Here is a 27,874-nt window from a genome sequence, read left to right as displayed (position 1 = left end):
AATCAGGCTATCTATACAATCAATTTATGTTGGATATTTTTTCCAACACAATGCTTGGAGGGAGGAGGGGGCTAACAAATTATTTACACACAAAGGGTTTGTTCTACAAAAGAAGTCATTTTACATGCTTATTGCTGAGGGGATGACTGATTTTATTGGCGTAGCAAGGAAAGAGAAAAAAGAAGTGAAGGTGGCCTTCAGACAGAGGATTGGTTCAGGAAATGGATGGCGAGGAACGCTGAACAATCGTTCACCCTTCCTTCCAAATAATGAGCCCTTGCCTTCCTCAGAATACCTTTCTTTCCATATTTTTTATTTTTAAAATTAACAGAGGCCTCAGAGAGTAGTTTTTAAACCTTATCAAAATATTTCTATAAATGCAAGTGCTGATTTTTAAAAAGTGAAGTTAATCTAAACCTAGAAAGAAGAATTCGCTTTCTACCACTGAGGGATGGTGACGACCCAGACGTGGACATTTGTTTAAAAATAAATATATAAATGAAGATGGATACATTTGATATTCCATGTAATTTATCATATCTGACCAACAGATGATAGCTTCTCTGAAAACACTAAGTATTCCAAAGGCAGATGTTCCAATTTTGGTCACGTTGTACCATGCTTGTTGAATCTCCGTAGCTGGAAGTTTCACTTTGTTCTGACATGTTTGTGATGTAAGTGGAGGATCACTGCTGAAAGTCTTTATGGAAGAAATGTAGTTGTTGTTTGTTTGTTTGTTTGTTTTTTCTTTCAGAAGGAAGTGACTAAAGAAGAGGTGGCTGCTTGACACAAATACAAAAAAAAAAAAAGGAGACTGCATGCTTCTGGGAAAGATCCAAGAACAAGACACAGAGACAAAAATAAAAGACTTCTCAGGAGACCACCCAACAAACCAAAACCCAAACTCATTTCCCATTACTGTGCCCTTTCCCTTCCTCCAACCACCATGATTCAGATTTTGCTTTCCTCATTATTCTTCCTGTTTCAAAGATGAGTCGTCTGTTATTATCTTTAATTCTTTATTCTTTTTTTTTCCAAACTTTGGTATGTCTCCCTTTGAATCATTTCTTAAGAGGGCTCCTTCTTTTTCCCTGCTTTAGGGCAGTAAGCCCTTCTAACTAGGTCATCTCAGCCCCTTGAGTGGGCTTCACTGCCCCAGCTTCACATGGACCACCCCCCTATACCTCTGCAATGCTGCTGCCAGACTAACCATCCCACAAGACCTTCCCACAGGATTCCCTGCCTGCCTGTTTGCCTTTTTAGTTCATTCGCACATTCAAGGAGCACGTCTGAACAATTAGTACATGCTGGGCACTATGGTAGGGACTGGGAATTTAGAGATGAAGAAATATGGTGTCTTCATTTAAATAGCACAAATCTATCCAGAAAGACAGGCACAAAAATAACTAGTTAGCAGAGTGGTAAGCGTTATAACAAATCTGCACGTACGTAGTCACACTGTAGTGGGTACTCAGTTGAAGTTGTTATTAACACCTTCTAAGAAGACATGAGGACTGAACCCTGCCAAATCTTACCAGGAAAGAAAAGGCCATCCAGACAGAGCAAATAATGAAGTAAACAGGCAGAGTCACCCTTTCTTTCAGATGGGTAGACAGACGGCTAGATTATAGATAGATGACAGGTAGATAGACAGATGGATAGATAGAGCCAGCTAGCTAACTAGACACAGAGGGAGGGAGGATCTTCTCCTGACTACCTGACCCTCTTCCCCTCTCTCCCATCTCATCTCTCACCAATTCCTTGAAATACTAGTCTGTGTTTTTGCCTTTCCTCTTCCTTCTCAGCCTACCACTCCACTGAGATGCTTTTCACCACTTAAAAGATAAGTGACCTCCAAGATGTCAAATCAAACTATCCTTTTGCATCCTTATCTCACTGGACCACTCTTACATTGAAGACTTTTGTGTGTGCCCTCATTTTAAAAAGTTCTTTATTTCCTTGACTTTGATATACATTCAAATTTACTTGTACACCTTCTCCTATCTCTCAGGCTTTTTTTGTGGACTCTGCTTCTTTGCCTACCTCTAAAGGTTGAGTTCCTAAAAGTTCTTTATTCACTGTATATACTTTCCTTTGGGGTGAGTCATCATTCTCATGGCCATCACCACCCCATCACCATTCCCCATCAGTCTCCAGTCCAGACCTCCCTCCAAAAGTCAGAACCAGGGGCAGGCCTGGTGGCTCAGCAGTTTAGCGCCGCCTTCAGCCCAGGGCGTGATCCTGGAGACCGAGGATCGAGTCCCATGTCTGGCTCCCTGCATGGAGCCTGCTTCTCCTTCTGTCTGTGTCTCTGCCTCTCTCTCTCTCTCTCTCTCTCTCTCTCTCTCTCTCTCTCATGAATAAATAAATAAAACAAAAAAAAAAGTCAGAACCATTATATCAGACTGCCTGTGGAACAGCTTACACCATCTACTTATAGAACAACTGTCAATAGGCTACAAAATATTCTTAAAGGGAAGACACAAAAAAGTTAAAAGCATGCTTCATCTAGATTAATCAGGTATGTTAGTCAGAGAGGTCATATGTAAAACAAAGAACACACGCCAAGGAGTTATACAAGATGTTCCAATTAGGATGAAGGGAGATAGCACACTACTACAAAAATCTAATAAATAAGTGTGTGTATAAGTGTGTGGGGGTACAAGCATAAATAAAAATTTTATTGATTAGAGTGCATGATGCAAAAGGTTTGGGGACCAGTGAAGTAAAGCATAGTTCCCATAAAGACAAGGCTGTGAGTTCAGTCCTGTAGGGGACAATTGTTTTATTCTGTAAATGAGACTTTCTCGTGTATAAGATTTTCTCTGTTACTAGGGTATTTTTCCTTTGCTCAAGAATCCAAAAATCAAAAAATTTTTTTCAAAAATTTAAAAAAAGAATCCAAAAATCCAAATTTAAAATCAAAATATAATTCTTTTCCTATCCCCATAGAACGTTGTGTTTCATTTCAGGATACACTTTGAATTCCAGAGACTAAGTTGTAGAAATATTACCAAAATTAACAGTCCCGTGTTATTCGGTGCCACCACAGAAAGCTCAGAGTGGAGCACCCGGGTAGCTCAGTCAGTTAAGTATCTGCCTTTGGCTCAGGTCCCAGAGTCCTGGGATCGAGCCTGGAGTAAGGCTACCTGCTCAGTGTGGAGTCTGCTCCTCCCTCCTTCTCTCCCTGCTGCTTTTGCTTTCTCTCATTGTTTCTCAAAAAATAAAATCTTTAAAAATAAATAAATACATACATATACATATTCACACACATCTATTAATCTCTCTTTTGTTTAAAAAATAATATCTAGTGTATATTAATGTTTCTTATGAAAGGTTCTAAGTACTCAGTATGCATTAACTTATTTAAACCTCAGAGAAATCTGATGAGATAGATACACTTATACCAATTTTACAGGGAATTGAGAAACAGAAAATAAGTAATTTGTTCAAGATTTGTCTGGATCCAGATCAGTCCACAGATGCCTCAGCTCTTCCATAGTTAAGAGGCAAGAAGAGAGAAGTTATAATGATGGGACTCTAAAAGTGCTGAATCCATTCCTCCGCAGAGATCCAACTTAACATCCATTCTCCATGGCCCTACACCCCTACCCCAACATCCCAGGGAAGAAAATTTCTTCAGTGTCCTCCTACACTCAATGCTCATTCTTACCTCCAATCATGGATCAGTCTAAGACTGTCCCCATATCCATCCCTCATAAATACCTTCATCTTCTCTTCCCTGTCCAAATTTTTCCCCTCTCTCAAGCCCAGCTCATATCCTTGACTCTGAAACTTCTCTGAACTTCTTTTATAGTTACAATAAATATTACCATTTAACAGTTACTTGTTCTTAAGTTTTTTCATGTATTCAATTTTTCCTTGAGGACAGAAAAGCATCTTGTGTGTCCTTTCTTCTCCATTACATCATGGCTAGCTATATAATGGCAGCATTAAGAGCTTGTTTGAATGGTTAACTGAACAAAAGATAATCAGGAGTAATAAAATAAATAAACAGACATAGTAATAAATGAAGGACCCTGTACAGGTAAATCTTGAACTTAATGTGGATTACAGCATTTCTTCTTTTTTAATTGATATATAATCAATATATAACGTTGTCTATGGATTAAAGCATTTTTAAAAACTCATCGTATATGAATAGCAACAGGACTGCTCTAATAGTTTCAAAAGCATCATGAAATTATTTTTTTATTGTTCCAGACTAAAATGAGGCTGATATGAGATGAAGGAAGAAGGCTAACACTGATAGAGCACTTACTATGGGCTTTGTGTATTTTGAAGCTGTGATATTTCAATCAAGTCTCATAATAGTCCTACAAAGTATTCTCAACCCATTTTTTGGATAATGAAACAGATTCAGAGAGGGCAGAGAACATTCCCAAGATTAGACAGCTATCACAATGAAGAGCTATACTTTGAACTCAGGTCGATAATAATCCTTAGCCAATTTCTTTTTATTGGTTGATCTTGCCACAGCATAAGGTGCCTGTTGATCCCCTGTTTTCTAAGACAGGGCCAGCCAAGTGCTTTCCTGGGAAAATGTGTAAGGGACCTAAGAAGACATCCTCAGCTCTTGCTCTCTCCTTTGCAGGCCAATCACAGCCAATCCATGTCAACATCCCTTCCAATCTCTACAAATACTAGGAATCCCCTCACTTTCTGTGTACCAATCACTCTATAGACCAATGTCTCACTCTGGAGCATAAAGTTTCCTTAAAATACATATATATAATCTAGAGATTACCTTCTTGGTGACACATTCTCCAATATTCAATATGCAAAAGTGAGAAAATAGACTTTTTCCAAAATCACTTTTACAGAAAGCACTGGAAACCATTCAAGGGCAGCTTCCTTCCATGCACATTTGACTTGAGCCCACACCTGACTTGGAATCAGAGAGTCACATGATATGTTGCAAAGACCACAGGCTATCCTTGGACAGAGCTGACTTCGACATCTAGTCCACCCCTTCTGGGAGCCACTGTTGCATCGGCTGTGGAATAAAGACAATAACTAGAAAGGTGCCATAAAGATTAATTGAAAGAATTTATATAAAGCACCTGACAAATAGTAGGTATTCAGTAAATAATATTTCCCATCTCCATTGACAGAAATATTCTCCTCGATGTGTATGTAATAAGAACGCATAAAGAATATAGACAAATTAAAATTCAGACCACATCTGACTAAAATATAAACATTGACTATTGCTATAATAGATGAAGGGATGAGAGCATCTATGAATAGGATAAAAGCATCAATTAGCAAGAACCATAAAAGTAGGAAATTCTTAATTTGATAGCTACCAGAACAAAATAATTCACTCCAACTTCTTGCTTTCACGTCCAGTTATTTACTTCCAGAGATTTACCACGGAGATGCATGATATGCAGATACAACATGGTCAAGAGACCAGGAAAAGGATTAAAAACAATAACTAGCCCTCTTAGCCACTCTTTTGCAATTTTTCCTAATTTTTTTTGTGATCTCAGGCACCAAAAACATCTATCAAAGATGGAAGCACTGCTAAGACAAAAGGACAATTGTTTGCTGTGTTAACCTCAGAGAGCGATTGCAGCACAGTAACATCTGTAATAAAACGACGGCTGCCTGTTTTTTCACCAATGTCAAATCATCATAAAATACTGAGGAGAAGGGAGGAATCAAATCTCGCAGTCCTCGAAATCTGATATGAGGTCTATAACCAACCCTGTGGCCGACAGGTAGCTTTTACAAGAGGACAAACATGCTGTAAGGGAATGAATCAAAGCAAAGGATTAGATAATTGAGGAGGTGACAACACATCAGATAGCGGGTGGCAGAGTGAGGTATGGAACAGGAGTTGCCTGCCCAGTAGCACACAGGAAGAGTTACGACATTTATGCATTTTCATTTCTACAGGTGGGAACCTCAAATCATTCCATGGGCTAGCCTCTGAGTACCTCTAATCCAAGCCTGCCAAGGCTCGGGTGATATACTCCTGTATCGTCAGAGATGGACCCAACATATTTTCAACAATATTTCTTTGGTCCTAACAAGACACATCTTAAGTCTAAATAACCTGTAAATTCAGACCTTATATTCTATGTTTAAGAAATATGCCCTTACAGGTTCTATTGTGCATGGCCGTAGATCCAGGAAATATTATTTAACCACCTACTCTGTGCCAGGCTTGCACAAGACCACTCTCAGTTTTCCATTCAATACTCACAGCCATGCTCTGCTGTATGTGCTATTACCTCCTTTTCATAGGTGACAAAATCAGAGAGGTTGACTTCCAAAAGTGACATATATCAGAAGGATGCTTTTTCTCTCCAGATGTGGTAGGTCTGATGGCAGCTGCAGCACAGAAAGATTGCAGGGCAGTGGTATGCTTGCTTTCTGTCCCAGCCTGGAGCCCCAGAGCCTCCCAGGGCTCTGATTCAGGATCTCACATCCAGGAGTTCTCGGTCAAGTCTATCAGCTTTTGGCAACATTTTTTCTACCTTATTTCAGACAGTGGATTTGTCCTTTGTTAGGGCAATAGGAAATGGGGTTATTTTCCTACTTTTATTCATTTGCAACATTTTATAATTTTCAAGATTTTCTTTTCTTAGTCCTTAGCAAATAAGACAACAGCATATGGCTAAAGGGCCTAAAGATAAGCTGGCACTCCAACAAAGGACAATTAGCCCTCAAAATTGATTCTGACCCCTTCTAACAGATCTCCATTCCAATTTTAAATTACCCTCTTGACCTTAAAGACGATGCTCTGTGGGAGTGAGACACCTAAAACCACTGCTCTTCATAACTCAGTCGAGTTATGAATTTAAAGTTTCCCACAAAATAGCAATAAATCCAGATCCAAAGACTGTTTAGGAAAGCTACAGGGGAAAATGTTGCTTTCTCATCTCAAGGACTTTTCAGTCCTCAAAGAAGTTAATTGTTGAGAATCTAGAGTCCTGAACTACTAGGATTTTCTAACATTAACCAATATCTAAAAAAAAATCTGCATTACAACCTTAGGAGACATCAAGGAAAGGTCAGACATGGAGAACCCCTCCATGTGATCTTGGTATAAGCTTAATCTCGAAGGCAAAATGGTCCAAACTTTTGATGGGATTCAATGGAGGAAGTCATGCTGAATGAGAAGAAAATACTGAAGTGAATGAGATAAATAAATTTAGCGCCTGTCCTAGCCTACCAGACTAAGACCAGGTACTCATTCCTTTGTGGATGCTTTGGTGCCTCACCTGAAAAATGTAGGACCCTCAACTATGGTATTTGTAAACCCCACCTTATGATCTGATTTTGGAATAAGCATCAGTAAACTTTCCATCTTGGCTTCACAGTGGAATTATCTAATATTAAGTCCACAACTCATTCTGTTCCAAAAGCCATTTAGAAACTGCTTGGAGTTAGGATAATTCCCCCGAGGTATTTAGGATAACGTGGATCATACCTCTGTGAGGAAGACATTCCTTTCAAGAGAATAAATTACAGAATTTTATTTAACAACCAGAGCATGACTGGAATTCCAAGGTTCCTTTGGGAGGAAGAAAGGGCACTATAATAAAAATTTGGTGTTAATAACACTCTTCCACCACGTACTGGATGTCAGAGGGTAATAATATTGAATAGACACGTGGTGCACTGAGAAATTGGCCACAGCTATAGAGCCAGTCAATGAGTGACTCATTCTCCACTGTTTTCCCAGGAACTGGACAATACTTACGATAGTAGGATCTTGGCCCATATTTGATAAATAAATTAATAAATGAACAAATGAATGAATCTGTCTCAACCTCTTCATCTTACAAAGAAGATTCCCCAAAATCTATAGAATTTGTCCTGGACTTCTAGCAAACAAAAACTAAAACTCAGAATCCCTCAATTCTCTCCTATGTCACACTATGACTCTCTCTGTTTTTAGTCTGTTTTGTTTTTAATGTTTAGAAAATTTAAGCCTGTATGGAGCAAGATAAGTCAACTGAGGTACTGGCTTACCTCAAAATGCCATACTATGAAGCTTTCCAAATGTGCCTGATTATAGAAATCACCTGATGTATGTATTAAAAAGTTCCCAGGACTCCTCCTGCAGATTTTGACTCAGTATCTATCACCAGGCAAATCCAGGAAATACTGATCGAGCCAGTTCAGCAGGGAGGGAAGACCTCTCCCCTTGCTCTCCACAAGCATACCTTGTTCAAAGCGAAGAGGAAGAGGAGAGGGTGGGGAAACTCTGATGAGTGCCCTTGGCAGGAATGCCTGATGCTTTGTTTATCACTGGTGAGGCAGAGCACAGTGATGAGAGCAGTGAAGGAGGTGACTTGGAGGGCAAGAAAACACCTGGGAGAGACAGAAGTCACCTCTGGTTCACTAATTAAATCTGTAGAAAGGCAGCTGCCCAAGAGGTCCTGCAACTGCATATGCTTCACTCCATCTTTTTATGAGAAAGAAACAAATGACCTAAAGGCAGACTAAAGGTAGGGTGTTCTTTTTCCAGAAAATATGTTTAAGCACCACTGCTAGGCTCAGTACTCGGCTGTGGTTGTGTTCCATGTGTCCACTCACGTGGCCATTTTCACCATAGCTGCCATCAGTCGGAAAAGGTTAAAATATATCTGCTTGCTGAATGGATGGAGAGATCCCTATTATATGAGAGTTTATCTAGATAGTCCTTTCTCTGGAATCAACATCATTTTCTTTCAGGAGTGGTTAAACTATGATGGAAGAGTCAATGATAGAATAGTAAATAAAAGATTTTGCAAGCCAACATCTTAAGAAAAATAAAATATAATGAGAAAAGCGCACTGTGATTGCAGTCTAGTAGCTATATCAGGAAGGAAAGATGCAGATACTATTATGTCCTTTTTGCAGTTTTCATAAACTACACTAACATAATCTGGGAAAATTTCGTGAACACTGTATATAACTATTGGAATGCAAGTTTCACAATGGCAAAGTCAAAGTCGACTTCACCTATTGTATCCCCTGAGCCAGCACAGAGCCTGGCACATGGTAACCACCCAATAAATCCTGGATAGATGGATGGATGGTCCCAGGTTTTTGAGGTGTAGACAGAGACATACCTACAAATATTCTGACCTCTTCCATCCTCAAAAGCCAACCTGTTCTAAGTCTCTGAAATCATGGTGAGTTATGGAAAAGGGGACCTTCAAAGCAGAAATTAGCAATTCTCTTCAAAATTAGTAGAAATCAACAAAGCATTAAATGTTGGTAGAAGATTGTATGATAATTCACTAGGGCTGCCTAGCAAAGTGCCACAAACTGAGTGGCTTAAACAACAGAAATTTATTGTTTCAAAGTTCCAGAAACTATAAGTCCAAGATCAGGCTGTAGGTTCCTTCTGAGGACTGTGAAGATTTCTTTTCCATGTGCCTCTCTCCTCTTCTGGTGGTTTGTTGGCAATCATCAGTGTCCTTGGCTTGTAGATGTGTCACCCTAATCTCTGTGTGTGTATGTGTGTGTGTGTGTCTCCACATTTTTACCTTTTATAAGGACTCCAGTCATATTGGGTTAGAGCCTACTCTAATGACCTCATTTTAGTTTTATCACCTGTAAAGATCCTTTCTGAGATACTGACGCTTAGGATTTCAACATGAATTTGCTAGGATGAGGTTGGAAGTGGGGGGTGGAGGAGATAGTCACAATTCAAACCATAACAATTAGCTACAAAAATAAGTGCCACCACCTGGAATGCATATTAGCTGCAACAAAATAAAACTAAATTATTATTTAACCTTCTCTTTGAATGAAAGAAGATACCCCAGTAACAAAAGGATAGTAAATAAAAATTCTACAAATTACCCTTGTTACTTAACATTTTCTAAAACATCAATATTCTTTTATTTTTTATTTTTTTTTAATTTTTTTTATTTATTTATGATAGTCACACAGAGAGAGAGAGAGAGAGAGAGAGAGAGGCAGAGACACAGGCAGAGGGAGAAGCAGGCTCCATGCACAGAGAGACACAGGCAGAGGGAGAAGCAGGCTCCATGCACTGGGAGCCTGACGTGGGACTCGATCCCGGGTCTCCAGGATCGCGCCCTGGGCCAAAGGCAGGCGCTAAACCGCTGCGCCACCCAGGGATCCCATCAATATTCTTTTAATTTAATTACTCTCTACTAGTTTAATGAGTATATTCACTCACTGTTTAAAAACACATTTCTAGTGCAAAAGTTGTATGAGCCTCAATATATTTACTTCCCATATCAGTTCTCTATCATTTTCTTTTACATTTAATGGTTACATTTCTCCAACGCAGTGTTTTTAAAGAAGTTAGCCACAATGGTTGGAAAATAAATATCATATATAGTATTGCATATATCTTAGAAAGATGTCAATCTAAAATAAATGTAAAGTTCTAACCCTTGAGAAGATAATGTCCTCAGAAAATTTACTTACCCAAGTAGCTCATTTCCTGACAATGATGAATAACCGAGATTATACTATTTATAGAAATGATTTAGGGGTGCGTGGGTGGTTCACTCAGTTAAGCATTTGACTCTCAATTTCAGCTCAGGTCATGATCTCAAGGTCATGAGATCGAACCCTGTAGACACGGAATCTGCTTGAGACTCTCTCTCCCTCTCCCTATGCCCTTCATTCCCCACTCCTGCTCTATCTTTCTCTCCCTAACAATAACAATAACAATAATAATAATTTTAAAAAAGAAATGATTTAGCTAGATATATACAAATGATAAAGTTCAGCTCATTTTGTGTGAGAACAAGTACCTTTATGGTGAAGGAAAAGGGATATTCAAGGAATATCCAACAAAAACTTTTAGAAGCTTAGATATGTTGTATAAGTCACATCCATTGGGAGTCTGATAAACATCAAGAGGAAAAGATCAAATTCACTGTTATAGTAACAGTCATGGAATTTGACATTTTTGCTCTATGAAAGAGGCATCAAATATATCCTCTGAGTACACTAGACTCAAAAAAAAAGAAAATTAAGAGCGCTAAATGTTAAGTCCTACATTCAGAAAGTTCAGGGAAAAACTTGTTATGATCAAACAGGCATAGATACTGACTGGGAAAATAAACTAAGAGTGAAGAAACTCTGAAAAATAAAATTTATTTCATTGCACAACAGTAATGATTGATCCTGAAAAAGAAGGAAAAATGTTTTAATCAACAAGCCTTTGATATAAAATCAAGGACCCATGTGTACTTGAACTAATAATAGTGTTCTACAAACAATCAGATAAAGGAATACACTAAAAACAGGATATTTCCTAGATATCAGCAATATTCAACTAGAAATATAACTCATGGTTGCATCAGAATATACAAAATATCAAAGAATAAATTAAGGACAAAGTATATAGATCAATATGCAGAAAAATACAAAATGTTTTTGAGCAAATAAAGAACTATATTAACTATAGCAAGTTATAGAGATGATTTAATACTGCATAAATGTCAATTCTTTCTTAATCTACAGTCAAGATTTTTCAATTGAAAACTCCAAGAGGGTTTTTTTGCAAAATGAATCTAAAGTTCATCTGGAAGAATGATGTGCCCATCTAACCAAGAACACTTTTAGAAAGAAAACTGCATGGGAATTTTCCCTGGCAGATATTAAATGTATTTTTGTAAAGCTACTGTAAAGGCAAAATAATTACATGAGTTCAATGGACTACAATCACACACTATGACACAAGTTAATATATGGCTGACAACAAAAAGCTCCCGTAAATTTGGACTGCAGTTTCAAAAGAATAAGGGGAATGCTGACAAAACTCCAGTTTATCTGAAGAAAAAAAATGCTTAAATTGGACTGCTTCAATGGCAGAAATTTGTCCTGGGGGTGGACTTCTGATGTTCCTTCCCACCTGAAGTCTCTGTGAAAATGAAGTAGAATGTATGCAGATGACTGTGACTCCAAGTCTTTTTCCTTTTTCTTTTTTTTTTAATCAGAGCCCTTGTGTTTTATCAGAGTGCGTTAGGAATACTGTGGCAGGTGTGTGGGAGGAAAAATAGGTGCATTCAAGCTTGCGGGTCACAAAGATCACTTGGCAGCCATATAAGGACCCGTAGGAAGACCAACTTGATGATTATCATAATAGTCCAAGTAAGAGGGTTGATGGAGCAGAGTAGCAGTGGAGGTGGGCGTGGAAAAAAGGAATCAAGAATTATTTAGGAAGTAAAAATTATCTTGGTGCTCATTGTATATCAGATCATGTATGAATGAGGGTCCGAGATCATTCATAGGTATTCAGCCTTAAGCAAGTAGGTAATAAGGTATAAGGAAGGGTGAATTTCAAGAAGACAGTTCAATTGCTAGGTCTTTATTTTTAGGAAAGAAACAGCACTTTACATATTTTGTATATTTGATACATTTATTTTATATTGGGGTCCACCATAGCTTTATTTATAAAATTATCCTCTTGTTTTAATAACAGATTGCAAACTTCTGGGTTTGAGTAAGAGTCTTTGCATAGTATGCCAATTCTCATTTTTAAAAGGAGAAAACTGAGCTTATAAAGGTGTATGATTTTTCAACCTTATACCGAAACAGTGTCAAATTTTCACTCCTAGCCTTGTAACCCCACCATGTGCTCTGATAACTAGACCACATGTGGTATAGAACATGAACACTGAGCTGCTGACCCAGTAAGAACCTAAAAGTTCTCCTACTCCAACCCTTTGATTGAACAAAAATCTGAGTTCTGGGTATTTTCATCCTAGCTGGCACAGTGACTGGAGTAACAGAACCCAGATTAGAATCCAAAAGAGTAAATCCTAATGGAGGATATGACCCACTGCCACACTCTGTCTCACCATCCCATGCAAAAATCAGGTAGTAGAATTGTCAGCTTTTGTTGATACTCTGAAAATAAATTGCATTTTCTATGAACAAAATAGACTAAATGTACTATCTTATTCAATTTTCACAACTCCATGAATTAAAAATAAGATTCATGGGGCACCTAGGTGGCTCAGTCGCCTGCATTTGCTCTGTGCTGGGGATGGAGCCTGCTTAAGATTTTCTTTCCCTCTCCCTCTGCCCCTCCCCCCACAGCTTGTTTTCTCTCTCTCTCTCTCTCTCTCAAAAAAGAAGAAGAAGAAGAAGAAGAAGAAGAAGAAGAAGAAGATTCCACTTTACAGATGAGGAAACTAAAGCTTATAGAAAAAAGGAATTTACCCAAAGTTGTGCAGTTAATAAGTATTAAACTTGAACTCAGATCTCAGAACCACAAGATGTTTTTCCTTAATGCCTCCATTTACAAGAGACATGAAATTACCCTTGGAGGAACTAATGTTAATTTCATATAGGTCTGTACAAGAGATTATGAAAAATAAACAAAATATACGAGGTTTGTATATCCTATTAAACTCAAAATCCTAAAAACTGCTTACCTAATACATTTACCTTGACATCATAGATTACTTTTAATACTACCCTTGCCCTGATATATTTGACCTCTATTCATAGAAAATGAAAGGCAGCTGTAAAGATTGATTTTTAGATCTCTTTATTCAAAGTAAAAGATGAGCCAAAATCAAATTTCAGTATGTCTAATATTTATGCTTGCAAAGACAGTCTAGCAAGTGTCAACATTGGGTGTATATTAGCATTATGGAAGATCAGCAGGTATAGGGTGAAAAAGCCATCATCAATAAGAAAGTCCCATATAACAATAAACACAGCTTCAGAATATTGTTTTAAAAATATACACAGCCCCTCATCTAGACTGTAGTTATATTTAACAGTATTCATCAAGTTCATTTTTCTAAAATGTATAAAACTAAGAGTTTTTAAATTAAATTATAAATAATAATAAAACTTATAAAATAATTTTAAAATAAAAAGACACAAAGAAACAGACTATTAAGTAGAAAGAACAAACTCATGGCTGCGGGAGGGGAGAATAGGTGAAAAAATAAATAAACATATAGTCCTTGGGAAAAAAAAGAAACAATTTTTCTATGCCAGATTCCAGGGAACTTTCTTCTTATTCACAAATTGAAGTAATTGGCCAATGTGGTAGAGAGAAAAATGGATGAAAACCGAGAGGCCTGGATCTTTGTTTCAGGCAACATGTCAGAGTGATAAGGACAAGAGCTTCACCAGTGTGCACATTCTAATCCTGACTCCACCACTTGCTAGTGAGGTGACAGTGGCCCTGTTGACAGTTTCTTCATCTGTTAAATAAGGATGATAATAAGGGCATATCCCTCATAGAGTTATCATCTGATTAAATTAATACTTACAAAGCACATAAAACCATGCCTGGCACAAAAGAAATACTGGATAAATTTTTGTCAGTGAAACAAACTGTGTGAATTTGAACAAATTTGCTTCACTGGTCTTGGTCTTGACTACTTGCCCTATAATAAGAAGTGATTTGACAACCTCCAAACTCCACTTTCAACTTTGATGAATCAAATGCTTAAAACTATGGAATATCTACTTTTTAAAGGTTTGATTCCAGCATAGGTGGATTTTCAGTCCCCCCCACTTTCGGAGATAATTTGAACAGGAAAGTTCATAATACAAGAAGAGAGGCAAAGCAAAAGGGAAAAAAAGAATAGGCACCTTGGGAATGAAATCCCAGGACACTGCAAACGGGATCATAGTGCTTTGGACTTTGAACTTTGGAGACAGTTGGACCGTGGTCAAATCCCAGCTTCTCCTTACTGGTATGACTCTGATGGCATCCTTAGCATCCCTGAGCCTCACAATCCCCATCTCTATCATGGTTTAATAGCAGACACCCACTTCACAAGTAGTCAGTGATGACACCACGCACAGAAAGCTCACGTTTGGCACAAAGCAGGAATGTAATAAGTGGTGTTCTGGGGGCAATGGGGCTACTGACGAACACGATGTTGGTAAGGAGCTTTAGCAATTTTATAACTAACTCTCCTATCAATTCACAAAACTATTATAAACTACAAATATGTTAAATGCATGGTGTGAGACTTAGCTCAACTTAATTCCTTCTTTTAGTGGTCGGGTGCACTATATTTAATTTAGTAAAAAATAATTCTCCATCAAACGTATCTCTTTCACTTAAAAAGGTTTTATTGAAATATCCACAACTTTGAAGTTTTCACATGGAATTTTCTTAAATAACTAATAAAGTATTAGACAATTTAATTTTGCGCTTGAGGGAAGCAGCGCATTAGTAATAACACAAGGATGGGCAGCAATGGAATTGCACTGCAATGGAAATCTAATGCAAGTCACCCTGTCCTTCAGATGTGAAGATGCTTTTGTGGGTGTCATTATCAGTATGATTGGTGCAACTTAAGTAAACAGAATTACTAACAATTTTGCAGGATGAATAGATTTTACTAAACCAAATTAAATTTTAAACTCTTTTCAAAGCTACCCATATATATATATACTAAATGTGTAAAATGCCTTTGGAGGGGAAAAAAAAGAAGCTAAGCATTAACCTTATTTGTTTCTTTTTAATCCTTATAAAATTTCTAATGTTTTCTATTTGGAGTTTACTGCATTACTGTTTCGGTAAAATGGTGAATGCTATTGAAAAATTAATGTACAAAAGAAGATAAAAATCATCCAAAAACCTGCCACTCAGAAATAATCTCTGTTAATACTTTGTAAAATATCATGTTAGACCTCTCTCCAAACCTATATACACACATGAATTATGTACATATGGTGTTACATTAATTACATCATGCCAAATGGCATTCCTTAATGTGTTTTTCTCTCAACAATATGCTGTGGTCATCCTTTTTATCTCTGTAAATGTGGATCTATATCATCATTTTCATTGCCATATTGTATTCACTAATACATATTAGCAAATTTTACCTTGTCCATCAACGTGAACACTTACAACATTCTTATGTAATCATTTTGTGGAACGTGGGTATCTTCTCCCTCTGGCAATCCTTCTAACCAACTGGAAAACATTTTTTAAGAAATACAGAACTTCTAAAAAACAAGATGCCCATGCATAAGTCATTTAAACATTTAACATGTTGTATATTAATATATATTTAAAATGTTTTTCTTTCTAAAAACATATAGATAAGGAAGAATATATAGGTCTTCAAATAAGAAAATGGTAAAACTCCACTAAAGAACAACAACAATAACAACAACAACAAAAAAACCCTTGAATAAATAGAAAGATAAACCTTGCCTTAGATATAAAGATTTAGTATTGGAATAAAGGTAGTTCTCCCTAAATGAATTTGTATATTTAGTACAATCTCATTTAAGATCCTAGAGGATTTTTTAAATGTTTCTAAATGTTTTCTAATTAATAAGTATGCAAAAATATTAAGAATAATCGGGAGAAATCTAGAAGGAAGTAGGAGGACACTGGGAGGAGGAGAAGAACAAGAAGGAGGAAGAGGAGAAGGGTGGTGCATTAAAAGATATTGGAAGGTATTATATAGCAATCGAGATTAAAACAACATGGAACTAGCAGAGAGATATGTGATGAGATCAATGAAACAGAATGGACATTCCAGGAAGTATGTAAGTGATTTCTCAGATGATAACGTATCATTTTAAATCAAATCTGAACTATTCAATAAATAACACTAGGATACATTGTCATTGTTATATATATATATATATATATATATATATATATATATATATACTTGATAATGACCCCAGTCCTTACACTATAACAAATTCCAGATGAATCACATATTTGAATTTCTAGAAGAAACCTATTAAACTTTTAGGAAAAAAAACTGTGATGAGCTGTAATACAATTTTAAAATAGGAAAAATCTTTTAAATATGTCACAACAAATGGAAATCATAAGAACAATGAAAGTAACTATTTGACCATGTAAAATTTACATTTTCTGTATGATTTTCTTAGGAAACAATGTGCATAATGTTGAAAGTCAAACCACATTCTGGTATCATTTTTATAGCATCCCTTTCATTTGAAAGAAGGTTTTTAACTTAATACCATTGCCTAAAACGTTGCTTAATAGTGCCTCAGATATCTCAATGCAGGATGGATCCTTGACCCCATAATATGCATATACCTGATATTTTTTTAAAACTGCTCTGTTGGGCAGCCCAGGTGGCTCAGGGGTTTAGCGCCGCCTTCAGCCCAGGGCCTGATCCTGGAGACCTGGGATCAGGTCCCACGTCGGGCAGGAGCTCCATGCAGGAGCCTGCTTCTCCCTCTGCCTGTGTCTCTGCCTCTCTCTCTCTCTCTCTCTCTCTCTCTCTCTCTCTTTCTCTCTCTCTCTCTGTCTCTCATGGATAAATAAATAAAATCTTTAAAAAAATAAAAATAAAAATACAATAATAATAAAACTGCTCTGTTTTCTCAGTACTTGCAAATAAGCATCCACCTGTAGCCTACAGATAATGAATTTTGTTTTAACAATTATATAGCAATGTAAACCTATTTAATCACAAGATATCCAGGTATAGTCTTATTTTTATCACACCAGCAAAACACATATTTATTCCTGACTTCTTAAAAAGGCATTCCTTCGGTCTCTGAAGAAGTACTGGAAAAGGATTTCCTTTCTCCTACCTGAGATAAGCTTCCTTAAAGTACAAAGGTCCCCGTGGCAGTTATCACCAACTGATGTATAATTTCAACAGAAAACGCTTTGTAAACTGCCTGTATTTAATGTAGGATGCTCAACAGAATTATCATACTTTAGCCTAAAATAATTTCTTTGTATATTTATCCCCCTCTTGATGCCAGAAAGACAGTATGGTAATAACTTAGATGAATATCTATTCAATTACAAGGGTTAAATGAATTATCATTTAAAACAGTCTTAGCACACTATTTAAGTGTTCAATAAATGTGAGTTGTTATCATTATTACAATATCACTATTATGATTATTATTTAGTCCAAGTAAGGCAGGAAGACCTTGGAGGCAGAAGACTATTGCCTATGTGTCCTATTAAGTAAGCAGTACATATGTATCTATCTGATATTGGAACCCAAGTGAGGAAACAGATAATGGCTTTGAGCTATAGGTTCCAGGAGATGATTAATGGTGTCTCACAATAAAATGCCATGGGACTGTGCAGGGGAATCAGGAGTGGGAGCAGGGAGGGAGTGGTTCTCTGGTCTTCTTACCAAAGTGTATTTAAATTGTTTTTTCTCACACCAAGTGCATTGCTAGTTGTGAGACAGGCTGAACACAAGAATGAGAAGAAAAACACTCAAGTTGCAGAGACAACATGGCAGCATCACCGAGCAAATGATGGGTCAAGCACCTAAGGGTTTCAGAGCAACTTGGGGGGAAAATTGCCATTTTAAAGGGAACTTCCTCCAGGTAGAGCAGTAATTGGTGAGCTGGGGTGGACGATATGAAGCAAGAGCCCTGTTGGGCTCTGCAAAGAGACTCTAGGGCGGATCAGAACAGAGATATTAATCCATGTGCCATGCCAACTAAGCATTAAGAATCGTATCTGTTCTTTATAGTAGAGGGACTAGAAATTGATATCAGAACGTACTATTTCCTATTTCCTTTGGTATATGTTGTATATTCAGTAAGAAACACATGTGTTATGTTTCAGAACATGGTTTCAGCCAGTCTCAACAAATCCTATGATCTTCTTCAAAATGTCCTAAATTAAAAGATAAATAAAGATCAAAATTTTGGTAACCTAAATGGAGAAGCAAGAATAAGGACATAGTTCCATATGGTAGGTTAACAAACTTACTGCAACCTGAGTATCCTACACATTGGATAAGGATCTGTCCCTTAAGAGTGTAAGACACCTAAAATTTCCTGATGTCTTGGGTCATACATTTGTTTCAAACTAGTCTTCTCTACCACAGGAAGAGGAAGTTTCCAGCCACAATATTTAATTAGTACTTAATTAAGAGCATCAACATGATAAGCGACGCAGGTTCTGGCCCTAATGTTTGTACCTGGATATGGGTAAACAGTTTCTAGTGAGTCTTGGCTCTCTGACAGCTCTCAGCTGTCATTGGCACTACGGAGCCCAGGGAAGGTGCTGACACTCCTTGGCAAGTGTACACTAGTAAACATTCAAAGCAGTTGGAGAAATCCAATCGCACCAACCAAACTCCTGAAGATAAAAAATATGGAGTCTAGATATGGCAACACACTTGCATGAATTTGTTTCCTGTTGAGCTGAAGTTATTACTGCAGTTGTTTGAAAGAGCAAATCAACTCCTTCTGCACTTACCTGAGATCTCAGCTATTCCAAAGGTATCTTCTGGAATATTGTTCACCCAGGTGGAGTCAGTTCAACTGCCAAGAACCAAATATGCATTTGATGCAAGTAAAATCCTTGATAAACTGCAATTATCCAATTGGTTTGCCTCTGGGGAGCAACCTGCCTTATGCCAAGCCACTAGGGGAATAATACCACCGTATATCCAGAAATATCTGGGTTTATTCATCTTTTTTGCCAGTAGGCAACACTTTTGAAAAGGAAAACTAGGTGAGTGAGCCTCTCGTACTTTGTTACTCACTAATCAATTATATGACCTTACAATAGCCATTGAACCCTTCTGGTCCTGCATTTTGTCACCTATAAAATGAGAGGATTAGCCCGAGTGCTTTCTATGAGCTCTTTAGTTCTAAAATGGTATGATTTGGTGCTGCGTATTTATATAGCATATTCCTTCTGCAGATTTCAAAATCTCTCAAGAGACTCTCATTAGTATTCTCAATATTGCTGTGAGGCAGGCAGGTGGCAAGGTTTATTATCCCCATTTTTTAAAAAAAGAGAGACAATGAGACACTCTGCTGACACAGCACTCTTGACCAAGTAAAGACAAGAAGTTAGGTGTCCCGATACTAATCAAGAACTCTGTTAAACCACTTTGCTACTAAACTAAATGGAAGGTCTCTGATGAATAAAATATTCTGTGCTCGTGGAGGGGGAGGGATGTAGTTTGATCATCTTGCAGAGATGTAATGGTTTAAAACAATGATTTCCAAATTGTGGCCCATATAATATTCCAGGTGGTTTCTCTCATTTCTTAACATATCCCTATGCATGGCTTCTCTTTTCTGATACGAATATCAAAATATGAATCTGCCAAAGTAAGGGAGTACTAAAGAATGTGCATAGAAAAAAGCAAGGAGATAGTCTGAAGTAGAAATAATTAAATTTACAATGGAAAATTTTCAGAAAATAAACTGTATAATCCATATTAACATATAGAAATTATAGCCAAAGTTGAATCATACATATCAGTGAAATGAAATTATCGTCCAAGGAATAATCTAAATAGCTTTCAGTAATAGTATGTACTTATCAAGAACCACAAAGGGCCTAAGATTTTATCCCATTGACAAGCTAACGAGTTAGCCCTCATAGAGTCATGGGTACTAGCAGACTACTGGGAAGACAATACTCCCAGCTCAGAGAGGAAGGATGTTATTACTATCAGCAATAGCAGCAGCCAGATAATATCATTATTTTTGCTTTGGTTTCCCCAGCCCTAGTTCCCACAAGATGATGCACAGAGGGCCAGGTGACATGTGCTCACACAGTAGGTGGCAGAAAGAGAGAAAGCCTGCCCTTGGGGATCCCTAATGGTTTGTTGTAACGGACAGCAAGCATGTCTGCTCTTTTCTCCAGAGGGAAAAAAACTAACTCTAGCTTCCAGGGCTGTTGACTATATACACATGCCTGGAAAGACACCCCAGAGCATGAAATATCAGTACCTCTGCCCGCAAAAAGTGCAGAAATACAAGACACCCAGAGAGAAGATGTTCATCTGTATATCTGGTGTTCTGAGAATTCGTAAGCTCTCAAAGCAAATAACGTAACAATACTGATGAAGAACAGGGCATGTTTCCCAGCTTGAACTTCTACTGGATGTCACTTGGTTTCTGTCTCCATCCTTGTAGGTCGACAGATACAAAGCCAAACAATAATGCATTTGGTTCACGCTTCCCTGCCTTCACTCCCTTCCACTTCTTAAAGTGAGTTAATGGCCTCCCACAGGTGAGAAAAGGCAGGTAAGACCACTTGCAAATGTATTGTCCCACAGGAACACAAAAGTGAGATTCCAAATTCCTTGTCTTATTTCCAAAATTTGTCTTCTATGCAAAATCCATAATTGCCCTTCCTTATTTCCTAATCACTAGAAACTCCCTTTGTTTCTCTTTAGCGCTGAGCCTCATGTCCCGGTTAAAAATCCTCAATGACCACATGTTTAGAAAACAGAGATATTCTCCGGGACCCCCCAGTCATAGAACCAGAATCACCATCAAACATAAAACAGTCAACATTCCCATAAAGCTCTTGGCAGCACCGGAGAAGCCATCTACCTGGGAGTGAGCATGTATATGCTGGCGGGATGGTGGCCATCCAATCCTGGAAGTCCTGCTCCTTAGCTATGGAAACTTGCCTTGGTTATTAGAGCTCCCTGTGTCTCAGCTTTTCATCTGTAAGATGAGGGTAATAACATCTCCCTCTTAAGATTTGGGGTCCAGCACATACTTGTTTGATTAAGGTTTGCTGCTGAATAGACTTTCCTAACAAACCGGGGACCATCTCACTGAATTGCCAATGTTAACAGCATTATTACTAAAATACAAAGGGAAATATGTAGATCATGAATAGCACATTTTTTTCTGAATCTATATATCACTTTTAGTTTGTCTTTATAAACTGGATAGCAGGAGAACAAAGACATGTTAATCCACTCACATGTTAAAAAAAGAAAACTATTTCAGAATAGTTTCATATTTTAGATATATCCCATTAGTTATTAAATGAGCATTTTCTGCCACGCTCAAGATTTAACATCAAACTGCTAATTTCACTTCTTAAAAAATTATGGAATTATGATTGGTGAGCTATGACCTTCCCCTCTGTACACAGAAAGCTTGGTTTCGCGTAAATATAAGTTGTTATTTTAAGTGGAAATGTGAAGGTCTTAAAAATGACACAATAAAGAATTTTCATTCCATACAAACCAATATAGAACAAGAAGAGGTAAATAAATGGCAATGACATTTTTAACATGACATTTTAGAATATTTAAAGGGACCACAAGAACAATAAGTGCATCTTGTGTGCAACTGTCTTTGAAGTTCTAATCTCAGTTCATGCCACTAAATCATCAAGGAAGGTTATTTTTAACTTGTTATGTAAAGGCTTTAGAAAAAAAAATCAAGGAGATCTCTCTGAGTACGAAACGTCAAGCAGAAAGAGGGTTTTGTACATTCTTACTGTACTAAAGTGATATATGTATGGATCAGAGAGAATTAATTTTTCCCAAAATTTTCCAAAATAGCATGAAAAGATTTACAGAATGGGAATGATGTATTTTCCTAAGCATCTTCTTTGAGATACTTTGTACGTGGGATATTTGTGTGTGGCTAAACCAAAGTACAGATTTAACCAATTAACAAAATATCAGTCCTGGAAACTAGATGTGAATCTGATTACAAGGTCTTTCTGGGAAGAAGACCAGCAATCCCTTGTAGTTAGAGAAGATCTTTAACACCGAGGAAGGAGTCTTCCATCCTAGCAAAAGTCCAATCCATTCACTCCTTATGAAAAAAGTCTTGTTTCTCTTTCCACACCCTCCTCTCCTTACTTTTCTCTTTTTCTTCCTGCCGCATCTTGAAAGACCCATGCAGATCCCCACGACCTCCTCTTTCTTAATCCAATCCATCTCTTTACCAAAAATGAAAATTTCAAGGTATCTTTCCTCCACCTAAAATAAATGATAGTATGTGTAGTGTGTAATGTTTTTCTCACTTACTGACTCTTGTCAAATCATTGGGCAGCATTTTGATTGTAAACACTTCCTTACTCTGGATCAGCATAGGACCCTTGCATCCATCTCTTTCTTCCAAGAGAGTGAACTTGCTCTTTTAGTATGCTGTCCACCTTCCTTTGATCATGTCTTGAAATTTTTATTCTGAAAATGGGAAACATAAATGGTGCCATCTCTGCAGTTGGGGAGAAAACTGAAAGGTCCAAATTTCTCTCACACTTTAATGTGGACGAGCCATGATCTACTTGTTAAAATTCTTGGATTGCTAATAAAAGTCATAATATACCAAATGGTGGTAATTTGGATGAAACAAGCATATCAATCATTGAAGAATGGGCTCATGGCTCTTTATCTGGGCAGAATCATTAAGTAGAATTTATGATATATAATGTATACTATTAAGCAGCTTCCATTAAACTTGCCTGCCAAACTCATTCTATACAGAGGGACGTTTCCTTAAGTAAGATGTGTGCAAGAGCGCCACCTATAGGAAAACGTCCACATTTATTCTACAACGATAAAAAGCCAGAAAATTACTGGGTTTTGCAGGAGAAAACTTAGAAAAGAAAATGTGGAGGAAATGAGATGTTTTCATTTATAAGTCCAAACCACCTCAAAAATTAAATCGTGTAAAACTCATTCCAATAAAAATATAAGTATTTTTAGATATCACTTTTTCTCTTGAAAGAAAAAGTGCTCTGAGTTTGTAGATATTTTTAAACCACACAAATGGCTTTTCTTCTAATTAAATAACAACTCAAAAAAAAAAAAAAAAGATACCCATTACACTGTTTGCTCTTCTTTAAACATTCTTCTGTTTTGATTTTTTGTTCACTGGAGTTTTAGCAATCTGCTTTTTCGAAACCTGAAAACAATAGCCGTTCAAAGTACAAATAAGTGGATTTCTTTGTGATGTTTCATTTTTCAGAAAACACATTGTCTAAATACCTTCAGAAGAAATAGGAGATAAATGAAGAATGCGAAGGAAATTGGGACTGGTACTATTGCCGTGGAATGTCCTTTAGGAGTTGATATCCACAGAAATTTAGTCTTAAATACTTGCTACTTTGACCTAGAAGCTAATTATGAGAGAGCTGAGCCAAAAAGTGAGATGAATAAGAAGAAATTTCATTGGTATTACAGAGACAGTTGCCAGAAACAGCTTACAAATCATGAATCTATGCAGAGATGAAAAGTTGAGTCTAAATTATTATTCGACTGGGTCCTTAAATCAATGAAGAGCAAAAAATGATTACAGGGGACCTTTAATTTTCCACTATAAAAAGTCAACATGGTGGCTTGTTCAACAATGTTTTACTGCAGGCCATTAAGAGAGCCTTTTGCTTTTTCATTTCCAAAAGGAGTGTGGTTTGGGGTTTGGGTTTTGGAGGGGTGGGGGTGGGGCTTAAACATAAGTCACAACCAGTCCTTGCCACAGATCACAGAGCGAGCTGCCTGGCTCTCTGACCCAAGTGTGGCTTAGCAGGCAACAAACCGGGGAAGGATGATGCCCTGGAGGTACCCCCTCGTTATCTCACACTCTGGGCTTTTCATGGGCCCGTTGTTCCTTTCGGTGAGGCTGGATTTTAAGCAGATTCGGGGCTCGTCAAGCAAGGTGCCAAAGCGAGCACACTCGGAACTGCTGCCCCCTGCTCGCAGAGCCCAGCGGCGGGGAGGGCAGCCGCCTTCCCGTGCACCGTGCACCGTGCACCATGCACCGTGCACCTGCACCTGCACGGCGCGGCCCTGGGAGGCCCACTTCTCAGGATCAGAGGATAATTCACTCGCTGGAGCCCATTCAATCTGCAGCCTCTCCGCTGACGCTGCCAACAGAAGTGCCAATTAATGCCAATTACAATGGTGACTTTCCTGATATGGGCACCCACTCATCGAGGCCATCAAACAGCCATCATATATTAATGACTGTCCGTCATTACCAATACGGGCCAAGTTTGAACCAGTGACCTAGAGGAGAACTGCTCTTGATCCGGCTTCCAACTCCCTGAACCGTCCCATTCCCCTCCCCCTTTCTTGGCCAATGTTCTTAATTATAGTTTTGTACCTGAATAATGAATGTGCCCCATTCTGACAGTGACAATGGCTGAGGCCGTGACAGCACAAGTGCATGCAGCTCCTGCCTGTCACAGCCTTCAGGCCGGGGCGGTCCAGGGGGCCTTCAGGGGGCACTACCTTGCCTCTGTCATTCAATCCAGTGTGTCCCTTTATTTGTCTTTACGACTCCTCAGAAGTCAGGAGAGCATTCTTATGCAGATAAATGTGTCATGGACTTCCACGCGCCCAGGCTGCCATTAGGTCTTTCTTATCTGCTCATTATTTCCTATAGCCTTGCGAGACACAAACTCCCCATACAATTAATATGCTGCAGATTAATCTGGAAATGCACCTCTCGGGCTCCGAAAGGGAAACGCGAGTCAAACACAACAAACATTCTTAGTGAGAGAAGAGTGTCACGTTCCCGTTGTAAAACACACGTCTTAACCTTTCTTTTCTTGAATAGCATTTACACAAGATTCGGGGTTAAATCCCAGCTTGGGGTGCACCTCCCAAACGGCCAGTTGCTGTCTGCTGTCTGCCCGGGGAGTTATGTTTTCAGAGACCCTGACTCACCCCACTTAACTCTCAGAATGCACGGCAGCCTGCAGCAGTCGGGAATATTTCTTTCAAGTTTGAATTATTCCTAGGTTTTGGGGGAAAACAAAACAAAACAAAAAAAAACTTTAGGGGGAAGGAATTGTCATTAACCCTTCACTCTGCCTTCCAGGAGTTTGGGCACAGACCCAACAATTGCCCCCACGTTCCTCACACGTCAAAAGGACAAAAGAACCACTAAACAGTAGGATGTATCTCACCTGCAACTCTCTTCCTCTTTCTCTGAAAGTGGCACCAAAAGGCAATTTGTGAAAAAAAAATTGTCTGGAATTTCACTGAACTCCTCTACATCCGTGTGATATGTTTCCCAAGAAATGGTGATGCCTTTAAAAAGAGGCTTAATTCCAACACATCAATTTAGAGATCAAGGTTAAATCACCTTCCTTGTCACCTAGTGAGGTGGTGGCAAAATTAAGGTTTTAAAAAACTCAAACCCAACGTTTTTTGTTTTTTTTTTTTTTTCTTTTCACTCTTTTTTGAGGCCATTTATGTTTCAAATCCCAGCAACCTCCTCTGGGGGCTACTCATACACAATTTCACCCAGTGGCACCCTGGACAGGAAATATGATTAGCACCATTTTGCAGATAAGGAAAGGGGAGCTCTGGGAGGACAAGACAAACTACCCAAGACAGCACAGCGGTATCAGTGGCAGAACCAGGATCGGAACCCAAATATCACCGGCTCCAAAGAGCATAATCAGTCAACTTTATCACGTGACCTTAGTCCTATGGAGATTTATTCAAGAAGTAGGTCAGGGTTCCTAAGGCCAATTCAATTTGCTGTGCAAAATCCTCAGGCAGTCTATGAATCTTTGAGATTTCAAGTCACTTTAAGTTACCATGGAGTAAACCTCAACAGGCACATCCTATTCTCAATAAAAGCGGCAGAAAACACTGTGGTTCCCATTCTTGCTCAGTGATGCTGATATCATAAGAAGAGACTTCGAGATAAGACACAGGACATGGTTTTTCTTTAACACTTCAAGAATGTGAATCCCAAAGGGCACCATCTAATAAGACTTTAAATAAAAAAACAACGATTTTATTAGCATCACAGTGACCATCCACTGAAGTCCAATGAGAGCTTTATGTACATTATATACTATGTAATCCTCACCATGGGTGTTACTATCCCATTTATCGCATGAATAAAGTGAAGCTCAGCAAAGTTCAGCAAGTTGCCCAAAGGTGCCAAGCTCAAGCTACCTTCTGAACCCAGGACTCTCAAATTCCAAAGCCAGTTCTTTCTCACTGCTGTTCCTCAATAAGATCTTTGGTCTCGTGGCTTCTGGCATTTATCAGTTTTGGGGGAAAGAGTCCCGAGAGGGTATTTTTTTTTTAAGATTTTATTTATTTATTCATGAGAGACACAGAGAAAGAGAGAGAGAGAGGCAGAGACACAGGCCGAGGGAGAAGCAGGCTCCACACAGGGAGCCCGACACAGGACTCGATCCCTGGACTCTAGGATCATGACCTGGGCCGAAGGCAGGTGCTAAACCGCTGAGCTACCCAGGGATCCCCTGGAGACGGTATTTCTAAACGGACTATTCTAAATAGACTAAGACTATCTTTGCCTCAGGGGGATAACTGGTGGAAGGATGTGTGGAAAAATATTTTTGAAAGTATCAAAAATATCTTGGGATGACCCTTTATCCTGGTAGTGTATTTTAAATGGCAAAGACATTTCCAACTTTGAGAGAAGATTGGAAAAATTTAGACCAGTGTACATAGCAGACAGACTGTAGAATCTAGAAAATAAATAAATAAAGGCAATCTTTTTCTATCTTCGCACTGCCTTTCAAAATAGTAACTATGATAGTTTGCCTACGATACAGAAGAAACTCTCTCAAAGACATAATAGTCACTGGTTTTTGAGAAACACATATTTCACTCTCCCTCCTACCATGGTAGACAGGCCTAAAACAGAATTTTCTTCACATGAAACAAATTAAAACTCAAGAATCCCTTCAAGTATAATATAAATATATACATATATGAAATATTAGAAATAATCCTGGAGAAGTATTTTTCCGTTGGACTAAAATTCTAACCTCTGATGTCACAGATGTTGAGAGGGCACAGAACCATGGCAATATGAGACTATTTTGGACCAAACACAAGGAAATGAGCCTGGATGATAAGCAATTTTAAGGTCACAATGAGAAAACATCTAGGATCCAGGGATAATAAATATTACAGGGGTTGAAATGCAAAGTCATGAAAGATTAAAGGAAATAATAAAATGTTTGTGACTTCAGGAAATCTGACTTTGAGGAAATGTGTCCTACCCTGAGGATTTCACTAATAGAAAATCCACAATTGGAATATAGGCACAATTTGTTGGTATTTGCTGAAACGAAATAGCTTCTGATTCTGGGGAAGACCTACATGGGATGCGACGGCAAGAATTTCTGACAAGTGTTTTGCAGGAACAACGGAATGTATCTTTGAAATGGACAAAT

General features: G+C 38.2%; 1 long non-coding RNA gene across 4 annotated transcripts in view; it reads right to left on the bottom strand.

Annotated features, from left to right (window-relative positions):
* LOC121477127 overlaps positions 1–27,874 on the bottom strand; it is a 93,402-nt gene that overhangs the window by 6,841 nt on the left and 58,687 nt on the right. Inside the window, exon 1 of one of the 4 annotated variants that reach the window (XR_005984106.1) lies at positions 15,829–15,886. The exons of the other annotated variants lie outside the window; for them this stretch is intronic. This is a non-coding gene — a long non-coding RNA (uncharacterized LOC121477127). Of the gene's footprint in view, positions 1–15,828; positions 15,887–27,874 lie in introns of those variants that run through there. 4 annotated transcript variants of the gene reach the window in all.

Source organism: Vulpes lagopus, chromosome 16, assembly GCF_018345385.1.
Source record: "Vulpes lagopus strain Blue_001 chromosome 16, ASM1834538v1, whole genome shotgun sequence".
In the NCBI taxonomy this organism is placed as follows: Eukaryota; Metazoa; Chordata; class Mammalia; order Carnivora; family Canidae; genus Vulpes; species Vulpes lagopus.
Note: the sequence above shows the minus strand (reverse complement) of the source record. Positions and strands in the feature narration are given on the sequence as shown.